General features: G+C 35.7%; 1 long non-coding RNA gene across 1 annotated transcript in view; it reads left to right on the top strand.

The window, feature by feature from the left end:
* The window catches only part of LOC138347218 (uncharacterized), a 31927-nt gene extending 14596 nt beyond the window's left edge, over positions 1–17331 (top strand). Inside the window, exon 2 of the long non-coding RNA XR_011219976.1 lies at positions 16708–17331. This is a non-coding gene — a long non-coding RNA (uncharacterized lncRNA). The remainder of the gene's footprint in view (positions 1–16707) is intronic.
* The last annotated feature ends 389 nt before the right edge of the window (positions 17332–17720 follow it).

The following is a 17720-nucleotide window of genomic DNA, read 5'->3' as shown; positions in this document are numbered from 1 at the left end:
TCTCCCATAAAGATATTCATATGGAGCCATTTGGATGCTTGAATGATAATTGTTATTGTAATCAAACTCAATGACAGGTAGGTGATCATTCCAATTTCCCAAGAAATCAATAACACAAGCCCTTAACATATCTTCAAATATCTGGATGGTACGCTCTACTTCCCATCGGACTGAGGATGAAACATAGTACTTAAGTTCACCTTTGAACCCTAACATTTCTGAAAGGATCTTCAAAACTGTGCAGTAAATTGTGCACCTCTATCTGAAATGATACAGACAGGAACTTTATGAAGTTTTAAAACCTCTTGAACATAAAACTTGGGATAATATTATACTAAATAGGGAGTCTTTACAGACAGAAAATGGGATAATTTTCATTTTGTCGATAGTCACCCAAATAGAATCACACTATTTGCGAGACTTAGGAAAACTGTGATGAAATCCATGTTAATCATCTCCCACTTCCATTCTGGATGTTCAATATCCTGCACCCAACTATTAGGACTTTGGTGTACTACTTTCACTTGTTGGCAGTTCAAACACTAGGCTTGGGTATTCAACAATACCCTTCTTCATACCATTCCACCAACATACCTTAGTCAAATCGTGGTACATCTTTTTGGAATGTGGATGAATGGAATATCTTGAGCAATGAGCTTTCTCCATGATCCACTCTTGGATCTTATCAACCTTGGTAAGTACAACCTACCCTGATACTTCAACACGCCATTTCCCTCTTATTCAAAAGCTAATACCCTTTGCATATGAAGATTTGCCTTCAAATCAAGCAAAAGTAGGTCTTGGTCTTGTTTTTGTTTCACCTTTGAAACAAGTTATGATTCATAACCGTTTGTCACTATTATTCTTCCTTTTGTGGAATTCATAAATCTGACTCCCAGACGGTCAAGTTTATGTATATCTTTGGCTAACTCCCTCTTTTTTCCCTTGACATGGGCGATGCTCCCATAGATAACCTTCTTTAAGAATTAGCAACCACATTAGCCTTACCTGGGTGGTAAAGAATATTCATGTCATAATCCTTGAGTAATTCTAACCACCTCCTTTGTTAGATATTGAGCTCTTTCTAGGTGAACGCATATATTAATCTCTTGTGATTAGCGAATATATCAACATGAACACCATACAAGTATTGTTGCCATATCCTTAGAGCAAAAACTACGACAACCAATTATAAGTTATGGGTCAGGTGATTCTTTTTGTGAAGTTTCAACTGCTAGGAGGCGTAAGCTATAACTTTTCCATTCTACATCAAAACACAACCCAACCAAGCCTAGATGCATTAAAATACACCACGAAATGTTGAGTATCTTATGGTAAGGTAAAAAATGGGCCAGTAGTTCACTTCTTTTCCAATTTCTCAAAGCTTTTCTCACAAGCCTCAGACCATTAAAACTTCACTGTTTTCTGAGTCAATTTCATAAAAGGAGACGAAATGGATGAGAAACCCTCTACAAATCTCCTATAATATCCAACAAAACCCAAGAAACTATTAATGTTAGTTGTAGATGTGGGTCTAGCACAATTCTACACTAACTGAATTTTCTGAGTGTCCACTTTAATTTCCTCCCTATAAACAATGTGGCCTTAATATGTCTCAAACTCTAGCCAAAACTCACACTTAGAGAACTTGGATTAGGACTCTCTTTCCATTAAAGTATGAAGAACTAATATGACATGACTAGCATGATCTACTTCATTCCTCGAAATGATTATTATGTAATCAATTGAAATGATTACAAACATATCTAAATAACGTTTGAAGATTCTGTTCATAAGGTCCATGAACGATGCTGGTGAATTAGTCAAACCAAATGACATGACCAAAACCTCATAATGTTCATATCTGGTTCTAAAAGTTTTCTTTCTTCCGAATATCACATTCTTTAACTTTCAACTCATGATAGCCAGATTTAAGGTCTATTTTCAATAAATAAGTGGCACCCTGAAGTTGATTGAATAAATCATATATACTTGCAAGAGGATACTTATTCTTGATGGTAACCTTATTCAAATGATGGTAGTCTATACACATCCTAAGGGAACCATCTTTCTTTATCACAAACAAGACTTGAGCGCCCCAAGGAGAGACACTTGATCGAATTAAGATCTTACCTAACAAATCTTTTAACTGTTCTTTCTAATCTTTCAACTCTTTTGGTGCCAGTCTATATGGCAGAATAGATGTAGGAAGAGCATCTAGAATGATGTTTATGACGAAGTCTATTTCCCTCTTAGGAGGTACTCCGGGTAGATCATCAGGAAAAACTTCTGGAAACTCTTTTACTATAGGAACTGATTGAATAGGAAGTACCTCGACACTTGAGTCATTAACTCAGACTAAGTGATAGATACAACCCTTTGAAACTAACTTTCTCGCCTTAAGGTACGAAATAAAATGAACCTTACGCATTGATGAACTACTACTTCACTATATAACTAGCTCATTAGGAATATGAAACATGACAACTCGAGTTTTACAATCTATTGACATATAACAGGCATGAAGTCAGTTCATACCTAAAATGACATCAAAATCTACCATGTCTAACTCAGGTAGGTAAGACATGTTGTTCTTGTGATTGATAGAAACGCTGAAATCACTATTGGACTCTTTCTACTAGAATAGACTCCCCAACAGGTGTAGAAACACTGAAGGGTTTACAAAGTTTCTTAGAAAAAATTTAAAGCTTATTTGTAACATAATGAGTTACAAAATAGAAACTTTTCCCTAGTCTAGAAAAAAATAAAGATCAAAAGTAAAGACTTAAATCATACCAGTGATAACATTTGGATAGTTCTCTTGCTCTTGGCGACTAGTGATTGCATGGAGGTGTTTTGCCCCTCCACAGTGCCGGTAGTAGCTCCTCAAGGTTCAACACTTTCTGGTGGAGCAACTAATGTAAACTAGGCTCTATTGCCCAAATTTCCAATACTTTTCTTATTCTTGCGAAACTCTTTCATGAATTGTCCCTCCTGCCCACACTTGAAACAACCCCACTAGCCATCACGATACTTAACAACGTGGTTTCTACCAAATCTACCATATACATGAGCCCAACTACCTCCTTGTGCCACATTACCTTGGGACTATGTTGGTCTAGCTTTGAAGTTCTGTGAATTTTGTCCATTAAACTCACCTCGTTTCTAGGTGCAAGTAAACTAGAAGATAATGGCGCATGTCCCTTTTGTTTTTGAAAAGATGGACGGTTCATACTACCTTTTTGCTATCCATATTCATTCCCTTTCATAGATTTCATGCTTCTACACTTTTCTCTGTCACTCAACTTATCCTCTTCAACGTGCTGCATATAAACCATCAACCTTGATATGTCCATGTCGCCTATCAACATTGCAACCCTGCTCTCTTTGCTTGATGCATTTGACCCATGCCAGCGACAAACAAGCTCATTCTGCTCCTCATGTCCTTAACCATTTCAAGAGCATAGAGGGTCTGCTGGGGGAACCTCAAACCATACTCGTGCACAATTAAAGATTCATGTTTTAGCTTAAGAAACCCTTGTACTGTAGCCTCTTTCAGTTCTCAGATAAAAGAAATTTCTCAAGAAAGTTTTTTCAAAACAGGTGTAACGATCCGAGAATACACCCTATAAGTTAGCGCACTCTTAAGTTGTCACACGATATACTTGAACTCTCGGAGGTCTTGTACAAGCCTCTTAGCTTTAATTCATCACATAGGTATGAAAAGTAGTGTGAAATTAAAACTTTTGACAACACAAGTAAATAAGAAAATCTTTTATAAAAACTAAGTTACAAATCTCATCATCATAATCCAACTTAGACATGTCTTAATATTATTGGGCCACGAACCTTTACACCGAAAGATACTAAAATAAACATGGTTTGTCCTCAAACATATAAGGACATACTAATCTTGAGAGAATGAACTTCCCAATCTTTGCCTTCTAAGAACCTTCACTTGACTTCCACCTATACTTATAGTATATGGAAGAATATGGGTTTAGTACAAAATTCCACCTATACTTATAGTATATGGAAGAATATGGGTTTAGTACAAACATTATACTAAATATGGAATATGCAAAATCATGCTAAATAGGAAATTTTAGTTGAAATAAACATTTCATGCCATTTTAATAAAACCTTCATGAATCAAGTTAAAAAGCACCATACAATTCATCATTTAGCATACAACATAAAACTTCTATAGTTCTGAACATGTAGTCATATTCATCAAGAAATTCATTTATCATATAGACCTTCCTATCCAAAGTTATCCTAAGACTCACCTAGGTAAGACATGAAGAGACCGCCCATACAACATCTTTAATACACACCTAATAGATCCTTCAGACAACCAAATATAAGCATGCTTCATTTCAATTCAACAAGTCAACATTCATTACTAAAGATACTAGATGGAACATACATGCATTTAGGAACTTCACACAAAGACCATCCTCCAAGAAAACCCCCAAGTTACACTTAGTGCAATGTGAAAGTAGCACCACTTACTACTACTTAAGAATCACTTTAGATTAGGCATATCACATTCATAATTTACATAACTTCATCAGAAATTGACATAATATCAACATGGTTCAATAACATAATACATAAGTCAACTTACTTCATATACATTACATAATAACCCATTCATAATTTTTATAAAAGGACAAACCAAGACTTCCTCCAAATGTCTACTTGGGCAATGGATAGATAGTGTCCCATTCCACCACCTATCCTAAGTAGTAAACCCATAAGGAGACTTAGTTCATTTACATTTATTTGTGGGGGATAGCTTTAACCGACATAAACCATGATATGTAGACATGTAATCCCGGTATTCACCCCTACCAGATGAGTATCCCCACTTGCGTATGGTAGGGTCGTTCACTTAGCCCTTACATGTATCTCCATTAGCTAAATCTATGCGGGCGCATTGTTAAGGGATAAGGAGATTTCCTTGAAGTACTACATCTCAACTCATGAAGTATACTCATTTCAAGAGGTACATTAAATACAACATATTTACTCATGAAGTGTATCCACCCCTTCTTCAAATCCTCTCGGTGATGAGCATAAGTCCCTACAGAGTTCTAGACATTCATTACATTCATTAGCTATTGGATAAGAGATTCTACCAAGTACTACATCTCAACTCAATAAGGGTATTCATATCTAGAGGTTACTTTTGAATACTACATATCAACTCATGAAGAGTATCCAACCTCCAACCTTTCTCTAGAAAGCTCCAGGGGATAGTGAGGTTGCCACTAAACACTTCATTTCAACTCCCGAAGAATGTCCTCGCCAAATTACCCCTTATTCATTCACTAGAGTTCCTAGGAATAGTAGAGTTGGTATTAGACACTTCATCTCTACTCACGAATGGTGTCTACCCTATAATCCTCATTGTCATTCATTAACTTTATTCATTCATTCAAAGTGTGTGTGTGAGTATATGTAAGAACACTGTTCACATAACCACCATATTTATAACTTTGACTTCTAAACATAATTATGCTACAATCATCATAAATCACACACGATCATGTTTCACTTTCACATTATACTTCATTTAGACATAGCATCTTCAAGACACACATTGACAACTTCACGATACAACTTATATTATAACATCACTTTAATACTCCCTCAAAACGTCTTGAAGGACTATATATATATATATATATATATATATATATATATAAACACCGCCACCAAAGGTGGACCATACCACTCGAGATCAATTCAATAAAAACCAATAAAGATAGATCAACTTACCATTCATTCAATCCTTTACCACCTTTTCTCAATCCTTCGTAAAAATCATCATAATAAAGAACAAAAAATCAGTACATAATCACAATACAACATAACAAAAAGCACAACTCTAACATTATCTAATCATACACATTAAACCCACTTCGTAAGTCAAAAGTTGAGAATTTTCATGAGCATGGGTTCATTGAGTTTTTGACCTTAAATAATCAACTACATTGAAAATATCCTATTTCATTCATTAAAACATTTTCATGCAAAGACTCATGCTTAGAATTCAAAATAGAAGAATTTAGAATTTGAAACCCTTTTTGAAAAGCCTTTGGATTGGATCCTTGAATGAGCGAGGAATCAAGGATGAACTACCCTAACTTATATGAATAAAAATAACAAAATTTGGTTAAGCAATCGTCCCAAACCTTCAATCCAAGATCTACCTTGAGTCAAGCTTCAATGGGTTTTTTGATAGATTTTTCCTTGGGTGGGATGTTTTAAATTTTAAAAGTGAAGACTAACGTAGGTTCTAGGAGTATAAACCAACTTAAAGTACCTAAAACCCTTAAACCAACCGTCCATACCTTTTAAAATACTCGGGGGTGAATTTTCCCCAAAGCATGGCCGAATTGCAGACACCTTTTGCAAGCTTCCAAAACACGGACCTATCTATTGGACGTTGTTTGAATGACGTCCCATCATGATGGAAGGCGTTTGTTTCAGAGAGTCAATTATTGGGGGCTAATATCCCACCACTAAGTGTGGATATACGCCCCCAAACAATGGGGCATCATTCAATCTACTGCCGTCGACTAGGGTCGTTGTTTGGAAAGTGCTTGGCAGCTTTCTTTCCAAGTCTTGGGTCCTCCTAAATGACCCAAAGGGTGGTCCTTGGGAAATCGTAGGCGGACATAAAGTCCCTAAAAATGTTAATATAGGTCTTATGGTCATCTCTTATCAATATGAAACGCAAACAACACATAAAACATGCAAAGGCACATAACAACACATGCAAGCACATAGACTTCTAGTCAGCGAACGTCTTGGTCGTCCCTTGACATTTGACTTCCAAACGTAAAAAAATGACATCTAATGCTGAATTAATTATTATATGCATTATAAACTCATGATACATATGTAAAGCTCTCGTTTTACCTATTTCATTTTAAGGGTCATTACAACTTCCCAATTAAAACAACATTTGGCCTTGAATGACAGTAAAGACTTTCAAGGAAATAAAGGACTCAACTAGAAGATCACAACACATATCATCATGGACATAACATTCATAGTCAATGGACCAAACTTACAAGGAATACCAACTTCATATAACTAAGCACTCTAAGAAACACAAGCAAACATGGAACTAATTCCACAATTCAAAGGGCACACTTACTTCATCATTTTCTTTGCATTTATGGAGGAACTACCTTCTCCAATCATTAGACATGGTAATCATATCATTATAAAGCTCAACATGTAATAACTTTAAAATCACACATTGGCACATAAACATAAAAACTTTTGAAGAAATTAAGCAAATATCATTAGCTACACATTGACATGAGAAATATATATTAATTACTAATCTACTCATATAACTGTGATTTCACTACAACAAAATGATCATTAGCGGCAATTAATTATTAATTGACTTTAAATATATATTTTAAGCCGCAATTGTCACTCTTTGTATATGTCCCTAAAGCCTTTAGCGACATCAGTTCTAATGGCACTTAACTAATGTCGGTAAAGACTTTAGCACTCTTTATTAATGTCAATATTTAATGCAACTAAAATTTTTTTTTCTTGTAGTGTGTCATCAAGAGAATGAAAAACATCATATCATCAATGACACCCATAACATAAGGAGACATGCCACTCATAATCATATGCAAGACTCCAAAACATGACAAAATCACTAAGAATTTTGGTCTCAATCTTGAGTAAGAATAGAAGTAAAATATAAGGATATCAACCACCTTACTACTCAACTCATTCTCCCCCACTTAGGGTAAACCCATCTAGGAAAAAAATCAAAACAACCATAAGGAACTATGACTTATCGGGGCCTTTATTCTGAATCAGCTCCTTTACACATTCTCATTAATGCTTGTTAGGACCATTACCAAGCATCTTCAAGGTCTCATACTTCATAATCCCACTATACCTATGATAAGGTGGGAACTCATACTAACCTAACTTATGAACATCAAGACTAACAATCAACCTTACTAGTCAAGCATAACATCCTTCTCTTAGGATTTAAGCTTAGATAAACTCTCTTAAACATCACCTCATTCAACTCTTAGGAACCACATAACTGAAACTCATGGAATAAAGATTCCTCTTTCTCTTTCCACCTATAAGGTAGATCCATTTGGCAACCAAAAATCTAGCTATATGGATTCTAACATTTTCTAGCATAACCTCATCATCACCTTCCTAGGTAAGCTCACTATCTCCGGTTCTTAGGACTAAGCCTATACAAGAATTTCGATCCAACACAAGGAAAACTATGAAAAATCACCCACACAAGAGGTCAAGCTTCAACTCTTACAATTTACCACAATCCTTCAACACTTCTCAAATCTACACCTTAATTTTATACTATCAATGAACATAACGGTAAATAAATCATTTCCCCCAAAAGGAATTCATTCAACCATTATAACTCTTATCGTGATAGAGATACATCATAATACCTACAATCTCATGGATCACACATAGCCATAAATGGCATCACATCACAATCTGCCAAATCCACCTTTCCATATATTTATCTAGTCACAAAACCACAATATGCATCAAAACTCATATTTTTCTCCCTCTATCCTTTTAACATCACCCCTACGAAGTAATCACATCAACAAGACCACCAACCAAAGTAAATAAGAGTGATATCCCATTGATTTAATCTCTATGGAATGACCCAAGAGAAATAAAGAAAGTGAAACTTCTATCGTTCTATAGCCTCTTGCTCATAGATGTGACGCGACTCAAACCAATGAAAAAGACTCTATTAGACGTGGTTTGTGGGACTTTGGACCCTAAACTATTTCTCAAAACCTTATGCTCTTATACCAAGTTTGTAACGACCCAAGAATACACCCTAGAAATTAGAGCACTCTTAAGCCGCCACATGGCGTACTTGACCTCTCGGAGGTCCTGTACAAGCCTCTTAGTTTTCATTCATATGTACGAAAAATAGTGCGGAATTAAAACTTTTCACAACATTAATAAAAAGTAAACTCTTCTATAAAAACTAAGTAACAAGGCTCATAATCACAAGCCAAGTTAGACACGTCTTAATATCATAGGGTCACGACGCTTTACACTGAAAGAAAACATACTAAGTATTATACAAGGCTTTAAAACAAAGAAACTAAAAGAAACATAGTGTATGTCCTCAAATATATGAGGACATAACAATCCTGAGAGAATCAACTTCCCAAGCTATGACTTCTAAGAACCGTCACTTGCCTTCCACCTATACTTATAGAAATATAGAAGAGTATGGGTCTAGTACAAACATTGTACTAAGTATGGCATATGCAAAGCATGCTAAAGATGTCAATTTAGTTGAAATAAACCTTTCATGCCATTATAGTAAAACCTTCATCAATCAAGTTACAAAGCATCATAAAATTCATCATTTAGCATACAAGGTAAAACTTCCGTACTTCTCAATTTATAGTCATATTCAACAAGAAATCCATTTATTATATGGACCTTCCTATCAAAAGTTATCCTACGACTCACCTAGGTAAGACATGAAGAGACCGCCCACACAACCTCTTCAATACACACTTAAGAGATCCTTAAGACTACCAAAGATAACCATGCTTCATTTCAATTCAACAAGTCAACATTCATTCCTAAAGATACAAGAAGGAACAAACATGCATTTAGGAAATTCACATAAAGACCCCCACTTTCCTAGGGTCGTTCTTAAATGGATCTCCAATAACTAAACCTATGTGGGCGCATAGTTTAGGGATAAGGATATTGTTTCTAAGTATAACGTCTCAACTCGCAAAGAGTACTTATCTCAAGAGGTACATTGTATATCATCTCTACTCACAAAGAGTATCCACCCCTTCTGCAAATCCTCTCGGTGCTAAGCATAATTTCCCATGGAGTTCTAGACAATCATTACATTCATTAGCTATAGGTCAAGAGATTCTACCAAGTACTACATCTCAACTCAAGAAGAGTAATAATCTCTAGAGGTTGCTTTTGAATACTACATATAACCTCATGAAGAGTATCCAACCTCCAACCTTTTTTTAGAAAGATCTAGGGGATTATGAGGTTGCTACTAAACACTTCATTTCAACTCCCGAAGAATGTCCTCCCCAAATTACCCCTTCTTCATTCACTAGAGTTCTTAGGAATAGTAGGGTTGGTATTAGACACTTCATCTCTACTCACGAATGGTGTCTACCCTAGAATCCCTCATTTTCATTCATTAACTTCATTCATTCATTCAAAGTCTGTGTGAGTATATGTAAGAACACTCTTCACATAACCACCATATTCATAACTTTGAATTCTTAACATATTCATGCTATAATCATCCTTATTCACGCACTATCATATCTCACATTCACATTATACTTCATTTTGACATAGCATATTTAAGACACACATTAATAACTTAACAATACAACTCTCTCTCTCTCTCTCTCTCTCTCACACACACACACACACACATATATATATATATTGTTAGAGAGAGAGAGAGAGAGAGAGATATCGTAACATCACTTTACTACACCCTCAATGCCTTCAAGTACATATACTTTAAGTAAACACCTCCACCAAAGGTGGACCATACCACTCAAGATCAATTTAATAAAAATTAAGCATGATAGATCAACTTACCTTCATTCAAGCCTTTACCTTCTTTACCACATTTTTTCGATCCTCCATAAAAATCATCATAATGAAGAATAGAAAGACAACACATAAACATAATACAACATAAGGAAAAGCACAACCTTAACATTATCTAATAATACACATTAAACCCACTTCATAAGTTGAAAGTTGAGAATTTCATGAGCATGGGGTCATTGAGTTTTTAATTTAAAACTAACATTGAAAATATCAAATATCATTCGTTAAAATATTTTCATGCAAAGACTCATATTAGAATTCAAAATAGAAGAATTAGGAATTTGAAACCCTTTTTGAAAAGCCTTCGGATTGGATCCTTGATTGAGCGAGGAATTAGGATGAATTTCCGTACCTTATATGAGAAAACCCACGAAATTTGGTGAATAAATCATCCAAAACGTTCGATCCAAGCTCTACCTTGAGTTCAAGCTTCAATGGGGCTTCGAGAGAGTTTTTATTGGGTAGGAGGTTTTGATTCTTAAAAGTGAAGACTAACTTAGGTTCTAGGAGTATAAACTAATTTAAAATGCCTAAAACCCCTTAAAAACCCGTCCATAACTTTGAAAAGTTTTGGAGTAAATTTACCAAAACACCCCAAGCATGGACGAATTGCAGACAAATTTTGTAGGCTTCCAAACGACGGACCCATCAACTTGGCGTCCTTTGAACGATGAATGTCCTACTAGGCGTCATTTGGTTCAGAGAGTCATTTCTTGGGGGCTATGGTCCCATCACTATGTTTGGAGCTACTCTTCTAAACAACTGGGCGTCATTCAATCTACTGCCCGTCGATTCCTGGCCAACTTGATTAGTTACGACTTGGATCGAATCCTGATAGCCTCACAAAATTCAACATTAGTGACTTCGCCTTGAGGTTACACATTTGGTACATTAGCTACCCTTGGATCTTTTGGTGTGACTTTCCACCTAGCAGGATGACCTCGAACTTAACTTCATGGAGGCATGGTTATATGAAATACACATAATCAGAAATGAGAGGGAAACTTTTAGAGATAAAATATAAAGAACGAAATGGATATGAAAAATTCCTAAATGTTTCATCCTCCTAATTATAGATGTGGCACGCTTCACACTGATAACTAGAACTCTACAGACACGGCGTCATAGACTCCCTAGAACTCTTGAACTATTTGCTTGAATACTAAGTTTGTCACGCCCCAACCTACAACCTGGGTGAAAATGGCACGCAAGACCATTACTAGCCTCATTTTTACCCTTGGCCTGGCTTACTTCCAGAGCAGAAGGCTTAACTTAATTAAAATCAATCTCATATAATAACATAAAGAAATATAATCTATCTAATTGGCAACTTAGACATCAAAAGATTTGTAATAAAAAAAATTAGAGACTCATAACTATTTGTTTGACTGTCTATGAAGCCTCTATAAAATTAATATGGAAGTTGGGACAGACCCCAAACCGCCCTATAAAAGAAAGAGTAAAAGAGAACAAAAGTGTCCTCTGAAATGCAAGGAGGCTCACCACTGACTCTGAATGCTCAATTGGATCAACCAGGAGCTGGATAATGTTGATCCTAGTTACCTTTGTCTGCATCATAATAAGATGTAGGCCAACCAAAATCACTACATTTAATGCACGAGTATGCGATTTGGAATGCTTAAGCTTGCAAAAGAGTAAGAAGGAACACTTACCTTGCCTCTGCTCAACTCAAGAATAATTACTTACCTTAGCTCTACTCAACTCAAGAATAATTTAACTCAATATAAAGTAGTAAGAAGCATGCAGTATATATATAAAGATTTTGAAAGAGTGTAAACAACTTAGTTCTTTAAATAAATGCAATAACAAACTCAACTTTACTTATATATGAAGTGATATAGTTTCTGTGGGAGATTTTCTAACCGACAACCATTAGTATGAGTCTAAGTGATGGTTCGACATCTTACCTCATGATGCAAGAGGACCATACTATATATAGCCCTCACTGTATAACCTGTACTACTAAGTGGATCCATTAGTATATGCTAAAAAGCACTAAGGAATCATCTAAAAGTATGACCCTTCTTCTATCCATGAAGGTACATGGTTTATGGAGGCTTGAATTATTATGAAATCGCATCCCCATATCGGTGTGCAATAGTCCCAAAAATAATTAGCTCATATATTTTAAAAACAAATTCTTCTCTGGTTTGAGATAATTTTTCAAACTTATCTTAAAAGCTCTCTTGTAAATATTAGTTTTCTATTTACTAAAAACTAGACCAAAGGCTCTTTTGGAAATCTCAGTTCCTTTCTTGCTCGAAGTGTGAAAACATTTGTAATTGTTAGGAAATACTTAGTTCCCTTATAAGTTTTTAGAAATGAACTCAACTCTATACTCTTTGATTAACTTGAAACTTGAGCCTTAAAACAAAGTGACAACATTTGTTAAAGACTATATAAACTTTAAGAAATTGATTTGACTTGCTTCTTAACTTCTAAACACGGTTCTTAACTTCCCTTGAATTAAAGTTTTGGATTCAAGGTTGAAATTCATGTTCTTAGATGACTTTTATATGTTTAGAAGTCATCTATAGTAGTTAGAATCAAAAAAATTGTTAAAACACTTTCAAAGGACTAAATGGACTGAACGATGAAATCTAGGTGAAAAATGCCAATTTTTCCTTTGTTATCCCTTATATAGTAATTAAGTTTGATGTTAGTCCATAAACCCTGTAAGAACCTTTGTCAATCTCTACTCTAGTCGGTAACCCAGTATAGGTAGACGAGTATACCAAAATTACCTCTTCATAGTCTCTTATAGAGTTACCTCAAAAGATCTTGTAGAATTAGAAATGGTAGACTTCGATGTCATTCTAGGAGTAGATTGGTTACATTCATGTTATGCCTCAGTCAATTATAGAACTAAGATTGTCCGTTTTCAATTTCTTGACGAACCAATCTTAGAATGGAAGGGTAGTAGCTTAGCACCTATGGGTCGATTCATTTCTTACCTTAAGGATAGAAAGATGATCTTTATGGGTTATATCTATCATCTAGTTGGGATAATGGATTAAAGCTCTAAAATCCCAATTCTTTTTAGTTAGTCATTGTAGGGAATGAGTTTCTTGAAGTGTTTCTAGAAGATCTTCCAAGAGGTACTCCCGAGAGGGAAATTGACTTTGAAATTGATCTTCTTTCGGATACCCAACCTATGTCGATTTATCCATACATAATGTCTCCAAAAAATCTAAAGGAATTGAATAAGCAGTTTAGGTACCTTCTATATAAGGGCTTTATTAACCTTGTATTTCCCGATTGGGTGCACCAGTGTTATTCATAAGGAAGAAAGATGGTTCTCTTAGAATGTGCATTGATTATAGACAGTTGGACAATGTCAAAATCAAGAATAAGTTACCCATCCCCAGGATAGTTGACTTGTTTGACAAACTTCTGGGTGTCAGTCATTTCTCAATGCTAGACTTTAGATTCGGTTATCATCAGGTTAGAGTAAGAGATAGTGACATTCCAAAAATAGCCTTTAGAACTCAGTATGGTCAATATGAATTTTTAGTTATGTCATTTGGACTAGCCAATGCTCCTGCACTGGATTTATGAATAGAGTGTTCAAGAACTATTTGGACTTGTTCTTCATCATCTTTATTGATGATATCCTCATTTACTATAGGAGTGGGGAAGAACATCCAAGTCATTTGAGGGTTGTTTTGCAAACAATCAAGGATATCCAGTTATTCGCTAATTTTAGCAAATAATATTTTTTGTTGTGGTTAGTTGCTTTCCTTTAGCATATTATGTCTAGTTAAAGGATTCAAGTATATTCCCACAAAATAGAAGCAGTGAAACAATGGGCTAATCCTACCTCTCCTATAGATATTAGAAGTTTCTTGGGTCTAGCGAGTCATTACAAAAGGTTGGTGGAAAAATTTTCATCCATAGACATTTCATTGACTAAGTTTACTTAGAAAAAGGTTAAGTTTCAGTTGTTAGATAATTTTGATAAAAGCATAGCGGAACTGAAAACAAGGTTGACTACAACTCCTGTTTTGACTCTACCAGAGAGTTCATAAGGTTATGTGATTTATCGTGATGCATCACGGTTGGCCTAGGTTGTTTGTTGATGCAGCGAGATAAGGTTATTTCTTATGCTTCCAAACAATATAAGGTGCATGATAAGAATTATCCAACTCATGACCACAAGCTTGAAGAAGTGGCATTTGCACTTAAGATTCGGAGAAAATACTTGTATGGTGTTCATGTAGATGTGTTCACTAACCATACGACCCTTCAATATGTGTTCACCTAGTAATAGTTCAATGTTTGTCATAAAAAAAGGCTTGAGTTCCTCAAGGATTATAACATGACTATGAATTACCATCCCGGTAAGACAAATGAAGTAGAACATTCCCTTTGTAGATTATATATGGTTAGTGTAGCACATGTTGAGAAAGAAAGAAAAGAGTTAATAAGGGATGTTCACAGGCTTGCTCGTTTAGGAGTTGGTCTCGTGAGAATATTAAATGGTGGTGTGACAGGTCATAACGGATCAAAATCTCATTAGTAGCGGAGGTTAAGGAAAAGCAAGACGGTGATCCATAATTCTAGGTAGTTTATTCATCCTGGTGCCACTAAGATATACTGTGATTTGTGGGAAGTCTATTTGTGGAATCGTATGAAAAGGGATATAGAATATTTTGTGGCTAAGTGACCCAATTGCCAACAAGTTAAGGTAGAACCAAAGAAACCACGAGTATGACTCAAGAGATCAACATTCCTACTTAGAAGAGGGAAGTTATCAACAAAGATTCATTACATGATTACATTATACTCGCAGGGAGCATAACATATTTGGGTGATAGTTGACAAAGTTATTAAGAATCCTCGCCTTTTGCGGTTAAGACTACTAATTTGGCAAACGAATACGTCAAACCTTACATTAATGGTATTGTGAGGTTGCATGGGGTTGCTTTGTCTATCATCTCAGATAAAGGTCCTCAGTTTACCTCTTATTTTTGGAAGTCATTTCAGAAAGGTATTGGTACACAGATTAATCTTAGCATAGCATCTCATCCACAAACAGATGGTCAGGCAGAGCATACCATTCAGACCGTAGAGGACATACTGATAGCAAAGCTCTGTCCCAGATATGTAGGCCCTTATTATATCTTGAAAAGGATTGGTAAAGTGGCTTATGAGTTAGAGTTGCTAGAAGAATTAGCAGCAGTGAATCCACTCATTCATAATTCACTAATGAAGAAGTGTGTGGGTGATACAACATCCCTAGTGCCATTAAAGAATGTGTCAATGAAAGACAGTATTTCCTATGAGGATGTACAAGAAGAGATTCTTGATCGTCAAGTTAGGAGATTAAGAAACAACGAAGTCACTTCATTCAAGGTTTTGTGGAGGAGTCAATCCATAGAGGGAGCTACTTGGGTAGCAGAAACAACCATGAAGTCCATGTATCCTCACCTCTTTCCTTCTTATTCCGCTTCAGCTTGAGGTATCAGTTCCTTTTAAGTTTTTCTGTCATTCATGCATAAAATTTATTTTAGAATCATGTTCCTTCAGTTTGTACTTGCATTTTCTGCGTATTTTCATGTTTAAGAAATTCATTTTTGTCAAAAATTAGTCTTCAATGTTTGGTGGTAGGGTTGTACCTCTTTCCATCTATTTTAGCTAGTTTAGTCTTCATTCGAGGACGATGATCCCAAGGTGGAGATATTGTAACACAAAAAAAACTAGAAAAAAAACAGAACTCACCTCAAGTGATGAACTATGGCAGAATTCATGAACCGTGATTGGTTCCCTATTCCATAAACCTACCCATGGTCCATAGTTGGACTCCATCATATTTAGATATTATTCAATGGGACCCTTATCGTGTCATGGTCTAGATGACGGGTCGTGCTGACATATGTGATGATCAAACCACCGCACCCTGATATACCGTGGTTTCACGGTATTATGAATACTTTTTCCTTAAGTTTAGTGTGTCCAAAAGCCTTTTTGTCCTAATGTTTATATAAGTTTCTCTTTATTTTACAGGAAATCTGTCCAAAGATGAATGCAGATATTTTGAGCGAAGAAATGCAGAAGAGACCACCTACGGAGCTTGTGATGGTCCGTAGGTGGCAGCGTAGTGCAGTCGCTGAAAGAAGGTGGGGAAGTCTGACCAAGTGTGGGGTTACGAAGCTTGTGACGGTCCGTCGTGTCTATGACGGTCTATCCTGCAGGTTCGTCATGAAGTTCAGAGAAGTAATCCCAGTACCCATAATCCAAGAGTTGAAGTGTTTTGGAACGAAGACCCTCGACGGACCGTTGTGCCTATGACGGTCCGTCATACTTGCCGTCGAGGGTAATGAAGTGAGAAACAGAAGAAATTGCATAAGTATGGGACGACAGAGTCCATGACGGTCCGTCATGACCATGACCATCCGTCGCGAGGTCCGTCGACCCAGCCGCGTTTTGGCAGATTTCCACCAAATAGAGTCCTTATTTAATTAGGCTTTTATTTTCAATAAATAGTTTGAAAAACCTCGTTTTTGGGGTTAGACTCGGGATCATTGTTATATTCTTTGATTGTTAGACACCGTATTAGTAAACGTTGTATTGTTAGACTTTTAATTATCATTAGACTTTTTATGAGACGATTGATTACTTTGAGATTCTTGCAAGTGATTTTTGGTGATTAATCAAGCAAAATTTCAGATTTTACTCTTTCTCATTGAAGTAAGTACATGAATTCTTATTTAATATATTTGAATATTGTGATTATGACTATGACCAACTAAACTCCATAACTAGGGTTGTGGGTACCATAGGCAAATAATGAGATAAAACCTAACTAAAATAAAAATTCTAGAATGGTGTCTTGCATGGATTAATAATTCTTTCGCTTAGAAGTCTTTTTAACGGATGGACAACGTTAGAACTCACCTTAATGCTACTTGCCGGACCAAGGAGGTAGATAATAGAAAATAATTATCAACATAGATTTAGTGTACACTATCTAATAGGCTAGTATTGATTGGTACGAGGTAATAACTTAGTCAAATATC

The sequence above is a fragment of the Solanum lycopersicum genome, chromosome 3 (assembly GCF_036512215.1).
Source record: "Solanum lycopersicum chromosome 3, SLM_r2.1".
Lineage (NCBI taxonomy): Eukaryota > Viridiplantae > Streptophyta > Magnoliopsida > Solanales > Solanaceae > Solanum > Solanum lycopersicum.
This window is presented reverse-complemented; position numbering and strand designations above follow the sequence as displayed.